Source organism: Montipora foliosa, chromosome 1 (genome assembly GCF_036669935.1).
Source record: "Montipora foliosa isolate CH-2021 chromosome 1, ASM3666993v2, whole genome shotgun sequence".
Lineage (NCBI taxonomy): Eukaryota > Metazoa > Cnidaria > Anthozoa > Scleractinia > Acroporidae > Montipora > Montipora foliosa.
Genome location: NC_090869.1, coordinates 59,107,894 through 59,117,893, shown reverse-complemented (window position 1 = coordinate 59,117,893; position 10,000 = coordinate 59,107,894). Strand labels below are relative to the sequence as shown.

The 10,000-nt window shown below is 38.7% G+C and overlaps 1 long non-coding RNA gene and 1 pseudogene across 1 annotated transcript in view; one reads left to right on the top strand and one right to left on the bottom strand.

Moving 5' to 3' along the window:
• Positions 1-2,513, bottom strand: part of LOC137979580 (uncharacterized) — a 19,369-nt gene extending 16,856 nt beyond the window's left edge. Inside the window, exon 1 of the long non-coding RNA XR_011118367.1 lies at positions 2,463-2,513. This is a non-coding gene — a long non-coding RNA (uncharacterized lncRNA). The remainder of the gene's footprint in view (positions 1-2,462) is intronic.
• A 1,124-nt stretch (positions 2,514-3,637) lies between these two features.
• The window catches only part of LOC137971781 (uncharacterized), a 50,242-nt pseudogene continuing 43,879 nt past the window's right edge, over positions 3,638-10,000 (top strand).

The window sequence follows — 10,000 nt, the reverse complement described above, 5'->3', positions numbered from 1 at the left end:
GTGTGCACTACAAACCTACTGATTCACTCAGTTATTTGTTGTATTCATCGTCACATCCATCACATGTCAAGAACTCCATTCCTTATTCTCAATTTCTTAGACTTCGACGTCTATGTAGTGATGACTCCGATTTTTCCAGCAAATCAGAGGAGATGTGCCAGTTCTTCGAAAAACGTGGCTATCCTGTCTCTGTGGTCAAAGCGGGCCATCATCGCGCCCAACAATTTGATCGACAGTCATCACTACAAACGTCACAAAAAGATAAGAATGACAGAATTCCATTCCCCTCACTTTCCATCCTCATAATCACGCAGTCAAAAGCATCATTCTTAGTAATTTTAAATTACTCCGAAATGATCCCGAGACTGGTAGAATCTTTTCGCAACCTCCACTTATTTCATTCAAACGCGACAAAAACGTAGGCAACTTTTTAGTTAGAAGCGCGCTCAAAACTAACGAGCAACCCGGCACTTTCAAATGCGCGCGCTCACGATGCAAAACTTGTCTTTTCATTGTTAACACTAGCAAGATATCGGGACCTAAGCGATCTGTTAAGATCACCGATCGTTTCACATGTACCTCCGCAAATGTCATTTATTGTATAACCTGTACGTTATGCAATAAATTATACATTGGTGAGACAGGTAGACGACTAGGTGACCGATTCCGCGAACACCTTTGCGATGTTGAGAAGAATGACAAGGATGCATCTAAGCCAGTCGCACGCCATTTTAATCTGCCTAACCACTCCAAAAAACACATGGCTATCTGCGGCCTTTCCCTACATCTAGGTACGACGGAAAGCCGCAAGAATCTGGAACAAAAATTCATCTTTCAAATCGGCACCCTTAATCCTCACGGTATAAACGAACGCTTTTCATTTAACTAATATATTCCTATTTTTCACGTTGCCATGTTACCACCAATAGCGTAGCCATACAAGCCTAAGGATAGGGCTTTTAAAAGATGGTTTTGTTTTTGCCTGAAATTAATTTTTATGTTGCTAAAAGAGAGATTTAAAAGTGGCCAAAATTGCACTGAAAATAAGCCTCTGGGGACCCCTGAGGGGCTGATATCCAGAACTAAGCTAAAAAAAGTCGTTGAAGCTGAAACTTATTACCTAAGTCGACATAAGTACGTTGTGTACCAATTTTAGGCGACATCGGCCGACCTTCATTTCCAAGTCTGTCCCGGTCTCTCAGGCAGAAGCTCGTAAAACCAAAACCAAAGTAGTCATTTTGGCCAATCAAAAAGGACGGAGACAATCCAGTAAACCAATCAAAACTCGAAGTAATTACACGTAGCCAACACAAAGCGCGGGAAAATGTGCACGCGCGAGCCACGATTGGTTTTGGTTTCACTTCTGATTGGTTGAAAAAGTGGATCGAGAAATTTGAACCAATCACTGAGTGAAGAAATGCAAAACCAAAGCAATTCGCTAATTACTTTCGACACTCAATTGAAAACCGCTCTAATAGCAAAAACTTATCTTAAGTCGTTGCTGACCCTAATTCTTCCCTAGGCTTAATTTAGGCTCCAAAAAAGGTTTTTTCAGTTCATCTGAGTGCGTATTCAACCTAGGTAAAAACAAATTCAACCTGTAACGGGTTTTGACCGGCAACAAATATACTAACAAAATAAATAACAATTTTCTGGCTCTCCTATAGGTGCGAAACCTTTTTTGGTGTCTTTGTGACGGTAAAGGCGCTAATGTTGTTTTCCATGAAGACAACATGTAACGCCATGATTATACAACGATGCGACAGATGTCTTGGAGTATTTCGCTAAAATTAAAAATATCAACTCATTTTCGAAATCGGTAACATTTTGTGTAGTAAAGTTAACAGAGGCTTGCGGGCGATAAAAGTTAAAACCAAATAAATTAAAACCTTTTTTGGTTTGCTATATAGCGCGTTTTGAGGTTTTTCAGTAAAGATAGCTTTTTCCACCTGCCTCGTGCTAAACAATTAACAGCTCTCTGTCCTTCCAGACAGCTCAAACGTAGAGTCCAGTTTTTTGACATTATAGATAGGCAAATATATATAAAGAATGAATATCTAAATACCAGTTTGTAAACTCTTATGTCCGATAAGGTCGTCTTTTATCGAAACGTTGTTGCCAAGTTCACTTTGTTTTTTTTGTTCAGTCTCTTTTTTTCCTCTTTTTTCGCTAAGCGGAATTCATTTTAGTAAAACTAATTTTAGTAAAACTAAATTTTCACGTAAGTTACGATTCGGGCCAAAGTTTTCCCCAGCTAAGCTCTTGGTCTATAATTTTGAAATATCCTCGAAGAGTTAAACCTTGCCCTAATTAAGGGCTAAAAGCGTACAATATTTGGCCCATACAGACGAGTACTGTCTTAACTTCTGGATGTATCGGCTTACCAAGTTTCAGGCCCTTTATCTTAAACATAATATTACGTTTTATCTATGATATAAGAACATAAGATGCAATCAACTTACACGACGACGTTTTCTCGAATATTGCAAACTTTCACCGTGAAGAACCTTATTTCATTCGACACTAATTTTTTTTTTTTTTTAATTAATTGATCGTGTCGAAATAATTGTCGGTAAATTTGCATGAAAATAGCTATATTTTCTTTTACAAGTGTAAGCATGCACTGACAGCATCTGATAGCTTTGTGAACATAGATGAAAGCTGAAGTCAAGCGCTGTCCGGCGGGGTTAGTATTTGGATGGGCGACCTAAGAAATATACCACTCAGTAACAGAAACAAAGGACCGAAAATTCTATTTTATTATACTAATATAAAAAGTTACCACGAATATAAAAAGTTACCATCAGCGAAAAACATTTTGGGAGATTTTAGTTGTTTTGTTGTAATCGTACTTTTGGCTGCACCGAGTAAATCGCACATCGAATTCAGCGGGCGCAGTGATCAAGTTACCGCGGCATGTTTACTCGCGAAACAGTGAAGCATCAGTGTCAAATGATGCCAAGATACCGGGTTTTTGTTTTTGTTAGTTTTCTTTTTCTTTCAATTATTATAAATTTTGACAAGAAATGTGCGAATTCAACACAAGGATCACAATCGCCCAACTCTCAGAGGTTGACCATTGTTTCTGGAAAATCAAAAATTTACTCTCCAAGACGAGGTTATTTATCACCAGATAATTCCATCGTTTTGGTAATAGCAGCTACTTTATTATTCATCAGCGTCAAAATCTTTTGCCGATTTTGGGGGTCATTTTGTTGAAACTCAAGCACGCTTCCAACAGACCTGTTTATTTTCGTGACTTACGCGTTACCACAAAAATTCTCCCCGTATCACATTTCAACACATGTATGCAAATTTGCTAAGCTCGAAAATTACACAACATGATAAATTTACAAAAGCTGGAAATCTCACAGAAATATTTTCCAGCGAAAGATTTATTGAAACAAGCAAGATATTTGCTATAAGAGGCAAGAAACCCTTCCTATTTCAGTTGCGTGCGTGCAAGCGAAACACAATCACAAAGCATAAATTTCTGACAGTTCACGTACATCAAACCCTTTTCGAAAGAACCTTGACAATAAATAATAAAGCACAAAAGAGACAACAAGCTTTCATTCAAATAATTTTTCATTGTTACATTTCCTATTTTTTTAAAGAAGAGTTGAGTACAAAATGAATGTTACTTGCCAGACAAACAGGCAAACTCTGCTCTGCCTTAAAGGGTCAACTCGAGCTTGCCACTAAGAAGAGCCATTTCATATTTGATGACGACTACTACGATCAAATTGATGGCGGTGCAATGCACTCGCCTTTAGAACCTGTGTTGGCCAATATCTTTATGTGCCATTTCGAAGAGAAGTGGGTTCTTAATTACACCGGTCGTCCTTCTATTTGGTTTCGATACGTTGATGATACTTTCACTCTGTTTGACAGTAAAAACAATGCTCTTCAATTTCTACAGAATCTCAATATCTGCCATGTAAACATCAAATTTACTATAGAGTTTAAACCAAACAAGACAATGTAACTTGCATTTTTTGACAGTACATGTATACTGTAATACTGCATTATTTGCCCTATGGTTAAGGCCGGCATATTTATCTTACCAACCGGTAGGTGGGTGACCGTGTGGGGATAATGCACAAGTCAGACAATACTCTGCATTTCTTCATAAATGGCGTGTTAATGTTGGAAAACGAATCAAAACCATCCCACCTGTACTTTACGGTGTTGTGGATTTGTTCGGGCAAGCTGAGGAATATACTATAACAGGTGGGGAAAGAGCCGTTATTTTTTTCCGTTTTAGAAAGTCTCTACCCGCAATCAGTAGTAGCCTATAACTTAATGCATACTTTTTTATAGTATATCGTTTATCATATTACTTCTGCGAGGCATCACACTAATCTTTAGGTTGCCTGTGATTGCTTGGGTTTCCTGTCTTGAAGTATGCGGGAAGTCTCGATTTTTGTTGGTCACGATGATTTTGAGGAAGCTTGCGCCCAGCGGTATCATCATGACTTTAATGCTTCCTTCCTTGCGCCTCAGCCTTGACGCGTTAAATTGCTTTGTTGATAAAATTATTAACATATGTATGTACATTTACTGTTTCTATGATGTTTTATGCTGAGCATCTGCTCGCATCATTAATTAAGGCGCTGTTACACGAGACAATTTTTCTTGCAGCTTTTCTCGTTTTTTTTTATTTCACAAAAGTTCTCACATCGTCAAACAAGTTGCTTTATGGGTGTTCCACTATGCAAGGTTTCTTGCAACTTGTCTCGTTTTCAATGGTCGCAGGAGGTTATAGGAACGTTTTCATTGACTGCTGCCGCAAACGGTTGCGGCACAAGTTATAGGACAGATGAAAGTTTAAAAATATTCTGTACTGCAGAATCAGAGCCATTTTTTTTAAACCACAGAGTTAAGGTGACTCTGAATCCGCTGACCAGAATTTTTTAAACTTTGCAGAAAGTTTTATCTTGGCCTTCTGATCACTTTCCATCAATAAAATATGAGGGTCGCCGGGTTTGTTTTTGAGATATGTGCAACTAAAGACAAAATAAAGGGTATTATTACAGGGTTTCCCCGTTGCGACGTTGACTTATTACACAATAATGACCGCATCTTGTTTAGCAATAATTGTTGTTTCTTATGGAACCATAACATTGCTAATACGTGATACGGCGTTGTAATGCCATACCTTCTAATAAGGGCTGTTACTTGAGAGCTTTTAAACTGAATTAAGCTACCTTAAATGTTTTTTCCATCATGACGGCCATGGCTTATTATCATTGCAGGTGGAACTGCTGAGACACAAAGTAGTAACCAGGATCAAGTGGACAATGTCTCGATCATGGTCCGTATGAACAACAGCATTAACATTCTTAAAGAAGGATCGTTTACTGATGTGAACCCTGCAGTAGTGAAAATCACCAAAGACATTCTTGAGCCGTACGGAGAGACAAATGACCGAGCGCTTCAGCAAAAGTATGGTGACCATTTAGCAGAGATTGGTGGTCCTGTGCACTTGACCAATTTCCTTCGTCGGCTGATGGATACTGGATTAGAAACGCAACGTGGCTGGTTGGGCATATCTGTGGTTCGAAGAGTATTACTGAACTACTCCGATGGCAGCTTAAAAATGGCGAAGGGCTTGGGCCGGAGCGGTTTGTTGAAGATAATGTTGCATGATCTTGACACTTACGGAATTAAGATTTCCAAAAACAAAGTAAGGGGCCGACTCTGTTCTTAAAGTGGGAATTTGGAAATCACTATGGCCGGCAAACGGTAGAGTGCAAGAGTCCATCACTCAGGAGTAAGATTTACTCAAATTGGTCTAGTCCCATCAGCGTCAGAAAAGTGTCTATTTTGGAACCAAGTTTTGCGGGAAAATAAACAACAGACCAAATCAGTTCACTCAATGTTGTACCCAATTCAATTCCAAATTTTCTCTGGATTTACTGTTATCGTCAATTTAGATTACTCTGTCCTAGGCCTCGTGGTAGCAGATGATTGTACCGAATATTTACCAACACTAATTAGTATGTATAAAATCATTAACCATTAATCATCATTGTCAGTTAGTTTATACGAAAAAGACGAAACAGTTAGTTCTTGGAACTAGTCAAAAACTCCATCTCTCAATTTATCTGCTTGTGGTACTCCAGTCGGAGAAGCAAAAGATGAAAAACGTTTGGGTGTCAAGATTGATAAACACCTCAACTGGGACGATCATATTGACTATCTCATAAAAAAGTACAGTTAAACTCTAGAATCTGCTTACTTAAAAGAGCTAAACATACCTTAGTTATTCGTTAAGGCAATTATTATGCAATGCATTGATTAAACCATTATTTGAGTACTGCTGTACTGTATGGGGAAATACCAAAAACGAAAATCTACTTCGTTTATTAGAATGCAAAAACGATGTGCGAGGTTAATTTTAGTTGCTAGTGTTTCTGATAATCCAGTCCAACTTTTTAGTAAGTTAGGTTGGATTCCTGTTAACAACATCATACAACTAAGAAACTTTCCATAATGCACAAGATTATAAATGGCAAATGCCCCGCCTATTTTAAAGAGTATACTTCTTCTGTAAATGATAAGCATAGATATACTTCTAAGGCGTCAACAAACAATCTTTTATTCACTCCTTTCTTTCAAACAAAATCTGGTCACCGTACCTTTTGTGCGAGTAGTACTCGACTATGGAATTCATTAGATAATAGTAGCAAAAGCCATACAACGTTAAGTAATTTAAGAAAACACATTATAATTGCAATTTAGAAAATAATTCCAAGCTCGATCATTTTATTATTAATGGAACTTTTTAATAATTTAAACTATATAAAAAATTTTAAAAAGTTATAGATTATTATAATGTATAGTTTTTAATTTACTTTTATTTCTATTTGTTGTTGTTTTTTTTTTTGTTTTGTTTTTTCGGACCACAATGTAAACTGTTGGTTCTTTCCCAGTAATTGTGTCAATCCACTTACGTTATTATTATTATTATTATTATTATTATTATTATTATTATTAAACAAATTTCTAGTTTCTAAATAGACTGTGGTGCTGCGTCAGTGGGGGAGTGAAACAGGAAAATTTGGTTTTATCAAACGTGTTGATAAAGGTCGAATCACCACCGTTTCGAACGTTAGCTGTTCGTCAGAACGAAGGGCTAACGGTCGAAATGTCAGCTTTCCAAATCATTCATGGTGGTAATTTGACCTTTATCAAAACGTTTTATAAAACCAAATTTTCCTACATAAAATCATTGCTGAATAGTGATTAAGTCTACTGCTTCATTCTAAAGTGGTTAGCTTTCTCTTGATGTTTGCTAGCCGACATTTTTTCTGTTTAAACTTGTTTCTAAGTGGGTGATAATACCTGTTTACCGCGGCATTCGGAAGAAAACGAATCTTGACATATTAAAAATAATAATAATAATGTTTTGGGAGTTAGCGATGTAGTAGTCTAGTGGTTAAATGAAAGGATTATTAGTCAAACTATCCCTGGTTCGAGTCCTGCGAATTCAGGCATTGGGGTTCTGATTTTAAAAATAGATAAATTGACGCGATATTAGTCAATAGAGAAAATTAGGAATTGTCGTTAATCGTCATTTCAGAGGCAGAGGATGGGTTAGAGTTGACGACAAGAGACGTAATAGCATTTCGTTCAGGAGCCATGTTGAATATAAACGAAGTAAAGACTGGATCTGAATTTGTAACGTTATCGGATTTGAAAGCATCCGGATTCGCCCGTACACACGATTCCAACTTCTTTGCGGATTCAAACCCTTCCACTCAGGAGGGCAGATTCAAAAAAGAGGAAAGAAAAGGAAAGGAACTTTATTTAAGTGTCTAGTCGTTCTAGCGCTGAACCACTATCATATCATATCATATCATATCATATCATATCATATATCTTTATATTATTTACCCTCGGATTTTTAGAGTAGCTTGGTGTAGCTCATATCTCCGAGCATTTACCCTCCCAACCATGATACACCACAGAAGACAGACCACAACACCGGGAACTACATGCCCTACTCTTTACGACAAGTGTGCGGGTTCTTTTACGTCCCAAAGGATTATGAACATTGAAGGGTTGTGAGACGGGACCTCCGGCTTATCGTCCTTGTCCGAGAAGACTAGAGAGTCTAACCATTTGCAGATGTAATTACAAAGGCAGCACTTTCTCCTCAGTTATTTAAACACCCTGAGTGTTGGTCCGGCCGGAGTTGAACCTCCCGCGTAACAGCCCGGTGCTCAATCAACTGAGCCACCGGTGCGCGGTACCCTAATTGGGTACACTGTAAATTGAAATTAACAATAAACACAAATGTATTCGAATGTTGGTTTTTGAGGAGAGGGGAAACCGGAGTACCCGGAGAAAACCTCAAAAGTTGCGGATTCGCGGATTCGCCAAATACGTGTGGACGGGGCCTTACCCGATTGGGTCTATTGTTTATTTCCCACAAAACTTGGTTTAAAAGGATTCACTTTCCCGACGCCGATGGGGACAAACCTGATACCGGTTTCTTTCTCTCGGATACTATGAGTAATTGACTCTTGCAGAGTGTTAATGGCCGTTTGGGGTTAACGGGTGATATTTTGACATCCGCAAGGTAGTGTCTTTCCGACACGGCCAACACAAAAACACACGGGTATGTTGTTCTGAGACACGACTAAAATTGAATTGATCTTTAGTTTTTATTCACTTTGAGTCCGTTCCTATTCTTTATAGTGTTTTCAGTGGTAAACCGTAACAATGTATATATCCGAAAAACGGGCCCCAGAATCGAACTCCCGACAAATGCTACATTTTGGTTATTGTAGCCAGTGATGTTGGAGCTGATCCACATCTTTTATCTGGTCTTGGAGTACAATATTGATGACCAACATCTAATTCCTGGTCGATGTTTTTCATCCTTGCCATCGTCACAACAGTATGAACACTTTTGGCAGTCACGTTATGGGCGAGATCAGCCGCTATCGCTTGGTCAATACAGCAAGGCCTCAGTTTGAGATTTTCCGTAAAGACATCACTGTCCGCAAGTAATTACGTAGTTATTACTGACCACCCCTGATGGGGAAAGAAAGCTAACGTTTCTGGGGTTAATCCCTTCGTGAGAGCAAATTGTGAAGGGGGAGACAGTGAAAGAACAGAGGGAGTGTGAGAAGGGCTGTCAGCTCACTAATAGCAGGAGGATTTTACGACGCTCTATCCATAAGGTTTTTCCGGGGATCGACGCTGCAAAGACTGCATGGGCAGTCCTTAGAAATGGTATGATGCGCTCCAAGGCACTGACACATGATGGGACCCCACCGGCAGACCATGAAAAACTTGATTGGCTGTTCATGAAGGCCTGAGTAATATTCAGCGAGAATAGTGTCCGAGGGCATAGTCTGGGAGAATTCTTGCTTTGCTCGCAGACAAAGTGACCTCATAATTGAATTAAGGGTAAAACTTGAGTGTGCATGCTCACGACGAAGAACTCGTTTTCTTATCCTAAAGCGACTAATTGTTTACTTTTTCTCCGAACGGAAAAAAAAAAACATCTTGTGTCTTCAGCACTCATCATTCTTCATAACTGTGCCAAGGCTTTAGAAAACCGTCAGATTTTTTGTGAGTTACGAGCGCAGGAAAGAATCGCGCCATTTCGCAATGCAGATGATATGGAAAATGTTGTGTCGGCCTTGTTTACGCTCTCATACATAATCAGCTCTGGTGAACAGATAAACTTTCTAGAAGCTGACACCATCGTAAGTTTTGAAGCTTATTGTTCTCTTAGAATAATTAAGTGAAGCTATGAGCGCAATTTTTGCCATTGCGTAGAGAAGCCTGAAAAATTCAGGACTTCAACGGGGTTTGAACCCGTGATCTCGCGATTCCGGTGCGACGCTCTAACCAACTGAGCTATGAAGCCACTGATGTTGGGAGCTGGTCATTTGTGGGTTCTAATGGTCCCGTGAGTAATGAATCAATGATGAAATGGTATATAAAAATGAATCATATATGAACTGCGGATATGAAA